This window comes from Anabrus simplex, chromosome 6 (genome assembly GCF_040414725.1).
Source record: "Anabrus simplex isolate iqAnaSimp1 chromosome 6, ASM4041472v1, whole genome shotgun sequence".
NCBI lineage: Eukaryota > Metazoa > Arthropoda > Insecta > Orthoptera > Tettigoniidae > Anabrus > Anabrus simplex.
The window spans coordinates 194,152,105-194,168,150 of NC_090270.1; positions in this window are offsets into that span (position 1 = coordinate 194,152,105).

Here is a 16,046-nt window from a genome sequence, read left to right on the forward strand (position 1 = left end):
CCTTGGTCAGCTCTTGTTCTTTTCCGACCTCGACAGTATTAGAGCTCTCGAGGTCTAGGGAGTCTCATTTTCACGCCCTTCGTGGACCTTGTCTCTCTCTTTGGCCGATAGCTTTATTTTTCGAAGTGTCGGATCCCTTCCATTTTTTCTCTCTGATTAGTGTTATATAAAGGATGGTTGGCCAGTTGTACTTCCTCTTAAAACATTAATCACCGCCACCTTAACCGTAATTGGTTAATTGCGCGTGCACGGAGGCTTGGGTGTATGTGTCTTCTTCATCATTTCATCCTCATCACGACGCGCAGGTTGCCTACGGGAGTCATATCAAAAGACCTGCATCTGGCGAGCCGAACATGTCCTCGGACATTCACGGCACCAAAAGCCATTAGCTATTTCATTTCATGGGTATGTTTCCTGTGCCTTTTATTATACGTTTCCTTGCGTTTCTCCACAACGTTCTTAAGGTGTAAATCGCACCTTTTGAACAGACACTCCTAAACTGAAAATCCTTTCGTAGAATGAAGATATCACCTCAGTAGCAGTGCTCAATTTCGGCCGAAATGCACCTCCCAGTGTTTTTCTTTTCTTTCACGGTGTTTTTAAGGGGATTGCTGAATAAAGAGAAATCAAATGGCAGGCAAATAGTGCAAATGGTCAATGGTAACAATAAAACTTGTGATGTCGTAATGGGTCACGCTTCACAATTCAAAGCACAAATATTACAGAAACCGGAAGTAAACGGCCGGAAATGTACAAAAACATCGCTGAAGCCATAAATGTGGCATAAGGATATAACATACACGTTCTTCTTTTTGTTACAAATTGAAATATAAAATAAACATGCTAAATTACCTTCAAGTATTCATCTTTCATTGATTTGTAGATAGCTTCACATGTTCCTGGAACTATTTTTGAAATACTCAATTGTAGTGTTTTGGCACTAAAATGCAAACTTGTAAAATTTTCTCCAGTTGCCGAAAATCTTAGCGTTACCATAAAGAGAAAAGGTATTCTACACTGATGGGGTTCCTCAAGAGAATATTTTGTTTTGCAATATAGGGTGACGCTATTGAAACAACAAGCTGAAATATTCCATCATCCTTTCTAAAGTACTTAGTATAGGGTTTCACGTCTTCACATTTAAATTCCCACAATAGAGTTGGATGAATTCCCTTTGTAACTCTTCCCCCTACCCAATCTCTAACCCAAACACTTTGCTTTCAAATTCTTCTTTAGTATTAATGCAACAACCATCACTGCACTTTCAGTTACAGCACATGTTGTGAATCCATTTTTAACGTAAAAGCTTTGACATTACTCAAAATCATGCATTTGATCACATTTTTATCATATGCGGCACAAAAATGTGTAACATAGGTCAAGAAATTCGCTCCAAAGAGGATATTCAGAGGTACAATTCAGTGTCAACAGCTCCCCAGAGAGCTCAATACTTAGTGGGATAGCCTTTGGATTGAATAATAACCTGGAATCGTCTTGGCACTTCTGCGAGTGCTCATTTCAGGTCTGATTTGGAAGAAATGTGTCCAGTACGAATTATTTTCTTAAGGTAACCCCACATATGTGTGCTGTAGAGGATACATATTCTTGTATTGCTAGCTGGAAGCGTTATGTTGCATGAATACAAAACTGTCTTTAAGCCCAAGATTTCTACAGTGGGGACGAGAGGAAGCTTTTATATGTTAATGTAGTAGTGGTGGCCCATGTTTACTTCAATAACATGACAGGCTCCCATACCTGCGGTACTCATACACCCACATACCATTACGGAGCGTCCGCCGTGTCTCCTTCTTTAGCTCTGTGTTCTTCTTTCTCCACATCTTGCATCTCTCATCAGAAGCAAAATCATTCAATTTGCTCTCATCAGTAAAAATAACCCTATTCCACAGGTGCATGGAGGCAACTCTTTCATTGTAGTCGCTCTTTTTAAGGAAACTGCAAACCTTCCTGTGACATACATTTATACTGAAACTAGCTGCAATACCCATCCTTGGCGGGACAATCATATAGCATGTGCAAAGTTATCTAACTCCCCAGCTACTTTCAACTAATATTCAGGCATGCTGTTTTACTGGGGACGCAGCATAAATCCCATCTATCGGAGGTGAGTGGCAGCAGAAGAGAACTAATCACAAAAAACATAGGTAAATGTAATGTTATTGTCGATCAGTTTTATGAGCTTTGGATATTGTATGCCTTCACATTAGTTTTATTTATTTATTTAGTTATTTTTGTTATTAGTTTATTAGTTATAATTTTAGTTTTTTAGTTTTAGTGCGTGTAAGGTAAAGGGAAAATGCTATTTTCTTTACGTCCCACTAACTACTTTTACGGTTTTCGGAGACGTCGAGGTGCCGGAATTTAGTCCTGCACGAGTTCTTTTACGTGCTAGTAAATCTACCGACACGAGACTGACGTATTTGAGCACCTTCAAATACCACCGAGCTGAGCCGCCATCGAACCTGCCAAGGTGGGATCAGAAGACCAGCGCTCTATCATCCGAGCTACTCAGAGCGGCATTAGAGCTTAGAGTAAGTTGGTCGTACGGTTAGGGGCGCGCAGCTGTGAGCTTGCATTTTGGTGATAGTGGGCTCGAACTCCACTGTCGGCAGCCGGGAAGATGGTTTTCCATAGTTTCCCATTTTCACATCAGGGAAATACTGGGACTGTATCTTTATTCAGGTCTCGAACGCTTCCTTCCCACTTGTATCCCTTTTCTATTCCATCGTCGACGTAAGACCTACTTGTGTCGGTGCGAAGTAAAACAATTTGTAAGTACCTGTTTCGGTAATTTCGGAGACATATCTGCAATTATAAGATTAATAATAATTCGGACTTGTTAAAAGTTCACTATTTTATTTAGTGTTTTCTGACAGATTACCAGCTACGAAGTTTGAGTGGGGCGTTTACACCTAACACTCTGTATATAGATTACATTTTAGGCCTTCCCCTAAAATACCATTTCTCTCAGCGTGAATAAGATTATTTATGGCCTAGATTGTAGCGACTTATTCTCGGACTTTACATACCGATTTTCAATAAGACAGGTCCAGTAATGACATAAATATTTCAGAATTAAATGTTATACCTTCCCCTAAACTACTATTTCTCTCAGCGTGAATAAAAAGATTTATGGCCTAGATTGTAGCAAGTTATTCCCGGACTTTACATACCGATTTTTATTAAATTCTCTTCAGCTGTTTTCTCGTGATGCGTGTACATACATACAGATAGACAGACAGACAGAAATTACGGAAAATTAAAAAGTGCACCTCCCTGTTACTATGGACACGGCCAATGCAGAAATACCATCCTTTTTAAATTCTGAGCAATGTACGGACAAAAATCTTCTTATATATAGAGGTTGTTAGGGGTATACGTGCAGATATTAAGCTAGTCGGCAAAGAAAAATACATCTCACAATATATGCTATGTACTTTTTACCTTGTCCTATTAGTTTTCCCATAACTGAGCCAAATATTTCAGGACCTAATGTGTTTTGAACGGCCGTAGCAGGATACGCCGGGTACGTCATTCTGTCCACGTGTAGTGGAAGTACAGTGCCAGAGTATAGGGCTTGTTGAACCTGTTTCTTATCGCAGGCCAACGCATGTTGTTGTGCATTTCCCCTAAAGGCTTGGCAAGTAGGAGAGGTTGACTCACGTGCCAGGCCACTTGCTGTACTCGAAAACCGGTCTAGGGTAGTATGAAAAGTACACAGAATCCTGACAGTGACGTCGAAGATCCGTACCAGCACATGCATGCGAATCAAGTGTTGTGTAGTTGTGTGTGATTTATAAGACGTCAATGGCATTACTCACTGATCCAAGCAGACAAAATGAAAGGAAATTGTTAATAAGTAATGAAAAATGGGCGCAACATTTCTGTGCTGTTATTGCGACAGTCTACGATGAATTTCTGACAATAGACAATACGAGTTGTCTATGCCTATTCATAAACTTTTCAGGTCAATGGAAGGACGGTGGACACTTAAAGAAAAGGCTATAAGTATTCAGTGAAATTGTTATTAATGAGACAAACTTCAAAATCCGTAGTTGCATCCACCGTGAACATTGCTCGAAGGAAAAAGAGCTACTGTGGAACTGCCGCCGGGCATTTGTAAGAGAAGGCTTATTCTTCCTTTTCCTAATCTGTTTGCCCTCCAGGGTTGGTATTCGCTGGGACTCAGCAAGGGATCTCACCTCTACCGCCTCAAGGCCAGTGTCCTGGAGCGTGAGACATTGGGTCGGGGATACAACTGGGGGAATGACCAGTACCTCGCCCAGGCGGCCTCACCGGCTATGCTGAACAGGGGCCTTGCGGACGTATTTGGTAGGGATAGACAAGGAAGAGGGAAGGAAGCGGCCGTGGCCTTAAGTTAGGTACCATCCCGGCATTTGCCTGGAGAAGTGGGAAACTACGGGAAACCACTTTCAGGATGGCTGAGGTGGGAATCGAACCACCACTTCCAAAGGCTTAGTGGACCCCGTTCCAGCCCTCGTACCACTTTTCAAACTTCGTGTCAGTGCTGGAAATCGAACCCGGGCCGTCGGAGGGTGGCAGCTAATCACACTAACCACTACACCACAGAGGCGGACAGAAGGCTTCTTACTGGACAGTAAGTGCCGATAGGTAAAATGATGACTGTAAATGACTTCCGTAATAATAATATTGTTACTACTACTACTACTACTACTACTAATAATAATAATAATATCATTACGTTTCACTAACTAATTTTGACGGTTTTCGGAGACTCTGAAATGCCAGAATTTTTTTCCGCAGTAATTTTTATGCAACTAAATCTACAGACACGAAACTGGAGTATTTGAGCACCTTCAAATACCACCGAACTGAGCCGCCATCGAACCTGCCAAGGTGGGATCAGAAGACCAGCGCTCTATCGTCCGAGCTACTCAGACCGGCATTAGAGCTTAGAATAAGTTTGTCGTGCGACTAGGGATGCACAGTTGTGAGCTTGCATTTTGGTGATAGTGGGTTCAAACTCCACTGTCGGCAGCCGGGAAGATGGTTTTCCGTAGTTTCCCATTTTCACATCAGGGAAATACGGGGACTGTACCTTTATTAAGGTCTCGAACGCTTCCTTCCCACTTGCATCCCTTTTCTCTTGCATCGTCGCCGTAAGGCCTACTTGTATCGGTGCGACGTAAAACAATTTGTAAGTACATGTTTCGGTAATTTCGGGGACGTCTGCAACTATAAGATTAATAATAATTCGGACTTGTTAAAAGTTCACTATTTTTTTCAGTGTTTTCTGACAGATTACCAGCTACGAAGTTTGAGTGGGGCGTTTAACTTTTATTTTCATAATAGTTAGTAATAATAGAATAACACAGTTATTATTATAATATTGGTAGTGGCTTTACGACGAATGCAAGCTGACAGCGCTCCTAATCAAACGGCCAACTCGCCCAGTAATAATAATAGTAAATGTTTACGTGCCAATGGAGACGCGCGGTTTCGGAATTTTGCCCAAAGGTATTATTTAACGTGCCTGTAATTCTACCGATCAGAAGCGGACGTATTTGAGCACCTTCAAATACCAGCGGACTGAGCCAGGATCGAGCCTGCTAAGTTCATGAAACCAGTGCTTGAACCGTCTGAGCCACTCGGCCTGGCAACGTTTATTTTGATACGTTTAATAGGCATTGCAAAAGCAGAATGCTTTAATTTACCATTAAACATGTTCTTTTCGTTTGGAAGCACGAAAGGAAGGAACGTTTAATTTATTTTTATAACATATCCCTTATTGGTATGAAGCAAAACGTTCGATGTGCTTTGACAAATCGGGAAAGGCTTCCCAAAAGACGGGTGCCGAATCCATCAACGATACTTGCTGTACTGCAGCGTATTCGCGATACAGGTTGTGTTACATCACGCTTTGAGAAGCGATGGCCTGAACGGCCACGTGTAATCCTAGACGCGGAAGAAAACATCCTGACAATGAAATGAAATGGCGTATGGCTTTTAGTGCCGGGAGATCCCAGGACGGGTATGGCTCGCCAGGTGCAGGTCTTTTGATTTGACACCCGTAGGCGACCTGCGCGTCGTGATGAGAATGAAATGAGGATGAAGACAACACATACACCCAGCCCCTGTACCAGGGAAATTAACCATGATAGTTAAAATTCCCGACCCTGCCGGGAATCGAACCCTGGACCCCTGTAACCAAAGGCCAGCACGCTAACCGTTCTGCCATGGAGCCGGGCATCCTAACGGAAGTCAGCCGAAGTGGTTACTTCAGTTCTATATAGTTTGTGTTTCATGTCCCCACAGACATAAAAATCCATTGGAATAAGGTGTTTTGTTAATTTACAAAAGAAAGTTTAAAATTTCTTTTAGTGTAAGGCAATCTGTACATTTTGTTTTCGAAACTGTTGTACTGTAATGTCTAACATAGGTACATTTCTTGTACACAGGCGTTTTCGTGTACGTTCGTAAATCCGTGCTTTTCTATTCGAGATAGTCTTGTTACCGTCCACCTGGAATTACGGAGCCCCTACTGTATTTTAGTTCATTCTTTTCTACAACAGAGTGTTACTATTGCGACTGTAGTTCCTACGACCACGCCACTCTTATGTTTGTGTCATTAATGTGCGCCTTGTTCGGCTGTGTTCTGCTTGACTATGTGGCTCTCGTTACCTTCTTCTTGCTCTTCTTCTACTGCACCGAGCTCGAAAGCTGCAGTCACTTAAGTGCGGCCAGTATCCAGTATTTGGGAGATAGTAGGTTCGAACCCCACTGTCGGCAGCCCTGAACGTGGTTTTCCGTGGTTTCCCATTTTCACACCAGGCAAATGCTGGGGCGGTACCTTAATTAAGGCCACGGCCGCTTCCTTCCCACTCCAAGCCCTTTTTGTCCCATCGTCGCCATAAGACCTATTTGTGTCGGTGCGACGTAAAGCAACTAGCAAAAAAATCTTCTACTGCAGCCTTATGTCTTAACAGGTATACTGTATTCTACCGACATCATCTTAACACGCAGTACCGTAATCTGCTGTGATTTGTTAATAGCACTATCATAGTACAATGTAGGATGTAGTTGTGGAGGAATCTTCTTAGATACGTTCGACATCTGTGAATTGTGTGTAATTTGATATCTCATCTTGTGCTCATGAAAGCGCCCGTCGGCCTGGCGTTCAGGTTAATAGCTACATGTCTCTAACGAATAACCTTGTTTATGTTTTTCAGATTTGTTGATGTGCATGTTTGATGTTTATACACAATACGAGATAACAGCTGACTCATCCCTACGAACTTGACCTGGTTCTCGTCTTACACATAGTGACATGTCGTATGGCTTTTAGTGCCGGGATATCCCACGACGGGTTGGGCTCGCCAGGTGCAGGTCTTTCTATTTGACTTCCGTAGGCGACCTGCGTGTCGTGATGGGGATGAAATGATGATGAAGACAACACATACACCCATCCCCCGTGCCGTAGGAATTAATCAATTGAGGTTAAAATCCCTGTCCCGGCCGGGAATCGAACCCGGGACCCTCTGAACCGAAGGCCAGTACGCTGACTGTTCAGCCAACGCGTCGGACTTACACATAGTAATGTGTAGTTAACTACTGCGACCGAAGTTGCATATATTTCATCTTGTTTCCTCTTAAACCACACATATTTTACTATTTTCTTCAACGTATTTCAGCTTTTAATGACCTGATAATAATAATAACGTTAAGTGCTTTACGTCCCACTAACTACTTCTACGGTTTTCTGAGACGCTGAGGTACCCGAATTTAGTTCATTTATGTACCAGTAAATCTACCGATACGAGGCTGACGTACAGTATTTGAGCACCTTCAAATACCACCGGACTGGGCCAGGTACGAACCTGCGAAGTTGGAGTCAAAAGGCCGGTACCTCAACCGTCTGAACCACTCAGCCCAGAAGAAGGCACGAAATGTAGGTACGTTTAATTTATTTAGTTGTTTTTTGCTATTTTGCTTAACGTCGCACTGACACAGATATGTTTTATGGCGACGATGGGATAGGAAATATCTAGGAAGTGGAAGTAAGTGGCCGTGGCCTTAATTAAGGTACAGCCCCGGCATTTGCCTGGTGTGAAAATGAGAAACCTCGGAAAACCATCTTCAGGGCTGCCGACAGTGGGGCTCGAACCCACTATCTCCCGATTACTGGATACTGGCCGCACTTATGCGACTGCAGCTATCGAGCTCGGTTTATTTAGTTGTATAACATGCCCATTATTCCTTTGAAACTAAACGTCCGATGTGTTTCGATAATTCAATTCCGATGCACAACGGGGATCGTACCGTATTTCACGTCCCGGCGCGCCTATCCCAACCAATAATCATATCACACGCTCGTACAGGTCCCGCGCCGACACAGGTTTTCAGGTCATTTCCATACTCACTAGACCACGGGGCTGATGACCACAGATATCCCAATCCCCTAAAGGTCGTAACAGCAAATGAACCAGTATTAACGCTGAGAAATCGATACATCTCCAGGGTCCGAAACCGATGACCAGTGTTGTCTGAAGCCCCTAAGACTGAAACTAAATACTAGCAACAACAAAACCAGCGTGGCGAGAATGTAACGTAATACACTTCAGCCTTCAGCTGTTATCGCTGTTGAGTTGCTCTGAAACATAAAACCACTTTGACAAGTATGTGACGTAACATCTCGTGCATTGCATAGGTAGCGTTCAGCTGTTACATTAGTACATTTGCTCGTAAACATAAACAGAAACCAGTTTGGCACGGATGGCGCGTGACTTGCCTGTTAACAAATGGAAGCTATTCATTCACAAGAACAAGGCATACTACCTATTCTAAAAACATCGTATCTCTTTGCTCTCGAAAATAACTTCCGATGATTACTAAAAGTTTGATATACAGTTACTCCCATAAATATTAGGTCACTCTGATTTTTGACACACTTTTATTGGGTACTTATTCTCACACTATAATGATAACGTATAATACAACGAAATATGTAGGAAAAAATAATAACACGTTCTACAAACATTATGATGTAAGTCAACCTCTTCTGACAGTTATTAGTACGCCATCTGTCGCACATGAAATAAAAGCAATAATTCCGGTGCCGCCTCAAAAATATTCGGCCACTACACAAAAAGCAGCATAAACTCGCATAATTCACAACCCTGTTACACATTCAGTACCTTGTAGGTCCACCTTGATGTTTTATGACATCTTCAAGTCGATTCGGCATACTGGCAATAACTTTCTTGATATAATCAGGGCTTAATGCCACCCACTCCTGCAGCAGTCTCCTCTTCAAGTCTGTGACGGAACTTGGCGGCCGCAATTGCAGAAGTGCCTTAAGTTGACTCCACGCATTCTCGATGGGATTTAGGTCCGGTAATTGTGGTGGAGTCTCCAAAACCTTCGGGCAGTTGTACAGCAGCCACTCCCTAACAAGGTACGACTTGTGCTTGGGGTCGTTATCTTGGTAGAACTTGAAAGTACGCTGTATACCAAGTCGTTCCGCAGATTGTCGCAAATTGTTTTAAGAATAGCCAAATAGCCCTCTTTTGTGAAAGTGTGTTCAATGAAACTCAGTGCACCAACCCCGTTCGATGCAACACATCTCCACACCATTGCACTTCCTCCACCATGTTTTACCGTTGCTTGTAAATTGCTTGTTTTCAATTCCTCGTTACGTTTCCGCCACACCAATTCCTTTCCATCGGACCCGAAGACGTTGAACATTGACTTATCCAGAAATAATACATCCTCCCACCAAGCACTGGGTTTGCTTACGTAGGTTTTTGCGAACTCTAGCCGCTTCTTTTTATTTATTGCACTAATGTATGGTTTCCTCCTAGCTCACCTTCCAAAGAACTCATTCCTTCGCAGTACTCTTCGCACGGTTTCAGTACCCACTTTCTTTCCACACACCTCTAAAACAGCTGCTCCCAGTTTCGGAGCACTCATTTTCGGATTTCGTTTCACATTTCGAAGCACAAACCGCTCCTCTCGTTCTGTCAGCCTTCTTGGTCTGCCTGTCTGGGAAACTGAATCAATTCTGTATTCATTTTTGAATCGTCTTATTATATCTCCAACTGTTGTTCTGCTTACGTTAAGCATCTGCGATATCTTTCTGTGTAATGTACCTCGAGCATGATGGAATATCACGAGCTGGCGTTCTTCAAACGTGGTATTGTGTTCTCTTTTGCGCCCCATTTGATACCAGTCCGCAACACTGTAGCAAATGACGTGTCTTACGGCACCGCACTACTGAACTGAACGTTCTGCAACGCTATCAGCGCTGTCTCTGCAATCCCGGCCTTTCCGGGTGACCGAATATATTTGAGATGTGTCATTTACCCATGTGCGCAATGTCCTTTCTTTTACAGCATGTTTTACATCAGTGCTCCGTGATTCCTCTTCGGCATAAGCAACCGCATGTAGTTCCATTACTTGGACACACGTGGTTTCACATCCTGCTCATGGTTGCGTTATTGTCATCATGTTTTCGCGGATTTTATCAGTGACCGAATATTTATGGGAGGACTGTATAGTGGTTCGTCACATCGTTCTCTATTGCTAGAAGAAATATCTGCAGGTAACCCCTAACAGCCTGTATAGGCCGTGGCTAAAAGGGATATATTACGGGAGATATATTGCCCTTTTAGGATAAATCGTTTAAGTTCGAATACTTCTTACACTCATTGTATTTTGTGGTCCCATTATTCGACGTCCCAAAAACGCTTACTTTACAGCTGGATTTTGCTATATGATGCAGTCTAGCAATTCATTATATTCATTGTATGTGGCTTACTCCAAGGTTAGAACTCAGAGGAACTTATACAGGGTTATTCACCTAAGTTGTCCACCTCAGATGTATTCCGTTAAGGGTATATACATTCTGTTTTAAAATTCTTTAATTGTATTAAGGGAGCCATAAAACACCGTCCAGTTCGTCTCCATCACGTACCGGTACGTAATTACCGAGAAACCAGTACCAACTGTGTTTCTTAAAAATGGGTCTATAGTAATTTCACCCAATATAACAAGTAAGAATCGAGCGGCAAGTTTAGTGATGTGCTTAGTTTGAAAATCTGGTGAGTACCTTTGAGGATATTAAAGAATTTGATACGTGTAAGCATTAGATAGAAAGCGATGCCCCACTCGCTTTGATGCTGAGTGACACTTCTTATTGATAAACACACATACCTCGTCCTTATCTCGAACTGTCCCCGATAATACAACGGAATGATATACAGTATTTCGGAGTTACAAAACTTTCGTTTCATTGACGTTGAATGGGAAAGAGACGGGATAACACAGAGAAATTGTAATACTTCAAGTGCTTCATTGTCCTTCTCATGAGTACGCAGTACCTGAAATGAAAGCTGCCTCTGTGGATCAGCGGTAGAGTGTCGGCCTCCGGATCCCAAGATAGCGGGTTCAAATCCGGCAGAGGTAGTCGGATTTTTGAAGGGTGGAAAAAAGTCCATTCGACACTCCATGTCGTACGATGTCGGCATGTAAAAGATCTCTGGTGACACATTTGGTGTTTACCCGACAAAATTCATTAAATCTCAGCCATAGACGCCCAAGAGAGTTTCGGTTTACTCGGACTGCCATCTAGTGGGGGCCTAGAGTAAAACGGAACGTCGAAATTGACGAGCAGACAGCCAGATGGCGTCAAATTGAAATGTCTGCACACGGTAGCTGAGGCCATACGATTATTATTACCTGAAATGAAATCAACTACTTCAAAATCCATTGAATGACATGATCACTGAAAAAAAAGCAAGGCAAAAATTAACGGTGAACGTTATTGTTAGGCTCTTTGGTTCTCCTTAAAGCCAACATCTAAGATTCAGTAGTGGTCGAGTTCAGAGTAAATTACCGCTAGTGTGCTAGCACACACGCTGTTTAGACAATATGGTTCAGGTCATTTATTTTTTAAGAGCGTTGTTTCATTCTCTCCCTTTTCAACCTCTTTCGTCGTGCAGGGTACAGTCGCTCAAAACGTGGTTGAGGTATGAGTGTTTATCAAGTAGGCGTGAGTCTCGCAGGCATGTCCTCTACATCAAAGCGAGTAGCGCATGTTTTCTGCCTAAAGCCTGCACATATGAAACCCTTTAATATCTCCGAAAGTACTTGTCGGCGCACTAATATACCATTCATTTCAGCAATGGATGTTGGTTCACTTTCAAGTTGTTTTATACCATCACGAAACACAGACATTAATGAATGAAGATGTTATAAATATGCTTTACTTAGTCTGTTTTCAAAGAACAATTTCAGCACTAGGGGAATTGGATACAGATGAGAAATACGATTGTAATGGCTCATTCAACTCAATTATTCCAGCAAGGACTGAAAACAGAGATAAACATACTTAACATACTTAAACTGACTGGCCTCTGTTAGACGGCGTTATTATATGAGATGGGCAATCCGCACCAACTATATATTCATTACCATATGATTTTAATTCACTAAAAACATTCTTGCCCTCAGCTCGCCTTGTACCACCGAAATTAGTGTTGGTATGGTCAGCAGCAAATGCTAAACTTTTTTTCTTTTATACCTAAACTTGACAATGTATCGCTAATATACGATGATGTTGTCTCAGCACTTTCATTGTAAGTAGTTTTGATTTCCACTACCTTTGTCTCAATACCCCTAGCATCCGGGAGATAGTGGGTTCGAACCCCAATGTCGGCAGCCCTTCCTTCCCATTCCCCGGCCTTTCCTGACCCATCGGCGCCATAAGACCTATCTGTGTCGGTGCGACGTAAAGCAAGTAGCAAAAAAAACCTCTAGCTTTAAGATCAAATATTAAATCTAAACAGGAAATATTTTCTGGCTGCAATGATTGCTACCATCAATACAAACCCCGAAACAATAAATGTTCTATAGATATTGTGTTGTCACATCAGCAGAATGTGCTGAAATAACATTATTGGTTATTGCTTTTTTGTTTTTGCACAAGTAACTTTCCGAATCACAATAAACTTTAGCATTGGACTTAAATATGATACATAATGTTGAACCGGATGGCATGAAAGTGTTGCCTCTGCAGGGCTAACGCGATCTGAAGACAGCGTAGATAGAAGAAAAAATCCTTTAATATCGGAAGTACCGGAAGTATTTTCTGAACTTTTCTCTGAAAGGCTGAATAAACATCTAAATCCTGCACCCGTAAAATATAAATTTTAGTCCAACGTTAAAATGCATTGGCCGGCCCCGCGGTGTAGGGGTAGGGTGCCTGCCTCTTACCCGGATGCACCGGGTTCGATTCCCGGCCAGGTGAGGGGTTTTTACCTACATCTGAGGGCTGGTTCGAGTTCCACTCAGCCTACGTGATTAAAATTGAGGAGCTACCTGACGGTGGGATAGCGGCCCCGGTCTAGAAAGCCAAAAATAACGGCCGAGAGGATCCGTCGTGCTGACCACACGACACCTCGTAATCTTTAGGCATTCGGGCCGAGCAGCGGTCGCTTGGTAGTCCATGGTCCTTCGGGGTGTTGCGCCATGGGGTTTGTTTTATTAAAATGCACTAAGACTTAGACCAGTTTCGTAATTTAATATTTAAAATGTATTTGGACGTTACAATAATGTGTTACACTTCATAACTTGATTAGATAATTACTCTTGTAACAAATATTGTAATAACTGTATCATAGCAATGTGGCAGCCCACGTGGCTTGATTAGCACCAAAACATACGTTAAGTTGTACGCTTACCTTTATATGCTACGGAAACATAAGTTGCTGGAGGACGAATAAGACACTGTGTTTCGTGCTAATATCTCTCTGCTTAAAACCCTTTCACTATATCATCAGTAAACTTACATTTTCTTTTCGTCATCTTAACACGCGTGTTACATCTGAACTAGTAATTATACAATTCTTGCTTCTGTACTCTACGAGAAACAAAATGCAAATGGGAAAGTGTAGTTTTGCTAGCCTGTCGTTGCTGTCCACTCCAGTACACTTCGGTTGATCACTTTACTGTTGTAAAATCTTTCGTTTACAGTTACAACGATAGCGAGAAAATCCTGACGATAATCGATATTGTTACGGTGAACTGCAAGAAATATTTCTGTGGCTTGGTTCTAAAAGGGCCAATGTCAAAAAACCTGTTTTTTAGCTATGAGCATTTGAAGTTTTGCTTATAGTTTTCCAATTATTGTTTTCAACAACTAACTTTAAATAACTTTATACTTTCTTTGTGGAAGTCACCTTATTAAACGCTATTTTTTCTATCGTATTCTTTAAAAATTGCCAGGTCTCTAATCTTTATTGGTAATCTAACATTATTGGCATGGGTTTATTTAATTAAATGTTAACTGTTCGTTTAGTACTTATCAGAGACATTGGCCCTTTTAACATGTTGCAAGCCAGGATAAAACGCGTTTGTATCAGTTAATATCTCAATTTCGATAAAAAATGACATTGGCCCTTTTAGAACTAAGCCACAGATTTTTCTAATCTTTACCGAGTTGCCAATCCATTTGAAATGAATGAATGTCCACATTCCTCAAAATGTAGAACATCCCAGGTTTTTCAGAAAATATCAAAGTAATTCACAAGCAGAATTATCAGTTGTAGGATTCAGGCTAGTGAGGTTTTAAAGCACTAGAAATATTCTTGGTAGTGTTAAACTAAGTGTACAACAGCTACAGTCTTAGTTGTAAAGCGTAAAACAAAGGTTGGGCCGGTAAATATATTGTATAAATAATCTATGTAATTATTAAAATAAATTTTAAAATGTGCTAGCGACAGATGCTTTATTTTCTTATTAGTTACCTTAATTTGCCGTTTGAAGTAGATGTAAAACGTATTGCTGCAGAACTACCAATCAATGCCTCTACAAATTAACAGCCCTTAGAATGCCATATTAGTAAATTCCTACAACGGTGTTTTGTACCTTCCATTAGTCTATACTTGTTCTTTAGCCTTATATCTACTACATTAGCTGAAGATTGAACTAGAGTTCTTTTTAGTAATAGAAAAAGGCTAAAGCATACTCGCCTATGCTAACTAACTGAATAGCTGACATAGGACGGTGAGAAGCAGAGGATACAGTCAGAAGCAAGAAGAGTTGGTCAGGAGCAGGTGAACTTCAGAAAAGTCGGTAAAAAGCAGGTGATCCTAAAAAGAGTTGGTAAGACATAAACGATCTTCAGAAATTACGGCAAGACGTAGATGATCCTATAAAATTTTGTTTTTGACATGCTTTTCTGCACGACATAGATAATCGTAAATTTAGGCTTTTGCGAGGTGTGACAAAATGGTCGAACAGAATGTAATAAAATTTTCAGTGCAAAGGCTAGGAATAAAATGTTATTACGTAGACAATAAATTCGTTTTTGCTAGATGAAACAGTAGGTAGCTCAGCGGAAAGTCTAAAATTATATTCTGCGTTAGTAACGGTCCTATAAAAAATACTACATACCTTAAGCCGTAGAAAATAAAATTTCTTAATATTTATGTCTTAACATGATTTATTTTTTATGCAGGCTCTCATAACAGAAATAGTCGTAAATTTAGACTTTTCCAGAGTTGTGAAAAAATAGTTGAACAAAATTTAATAAAACTTCTCATAAGCCCCTGCCCATTAGCAACTGCCTATTAGTCCTTGCACATTAGCCTTTAATCATTAGCTACTGCTCATTAGCCCTTGGCCATTAGACCCTGCTCTCGTCGCCATAAGACCTATCTGTGTCGGTGCGACGTAAAGCCCCTAGCAAAAAAAGAAAAGACCCTGCCCATTAGCAAATTCTCATTAGTGGTTGCTCACTAGCCCTTGCTCATTAGCCACTACTCATTAGCCCTTGCCAGAAAAGTATCTAGCTACTCTGTGTATCTTCTTCTATTGAGTCCTACAAGAGTTCTTTTACGTGTCAGAACAAGAGTCTGTCGTATTTGTAGGTATTAGGTGTCGAGGCTTAGGGAGTCTTTCATTTTCACGCGCTTCGTGGCCCTTCTCTTTCTTTGGCCGATACCTTCATTTTCGAAGTGTTGGATCCCTTCCATTTTTCTATCTGA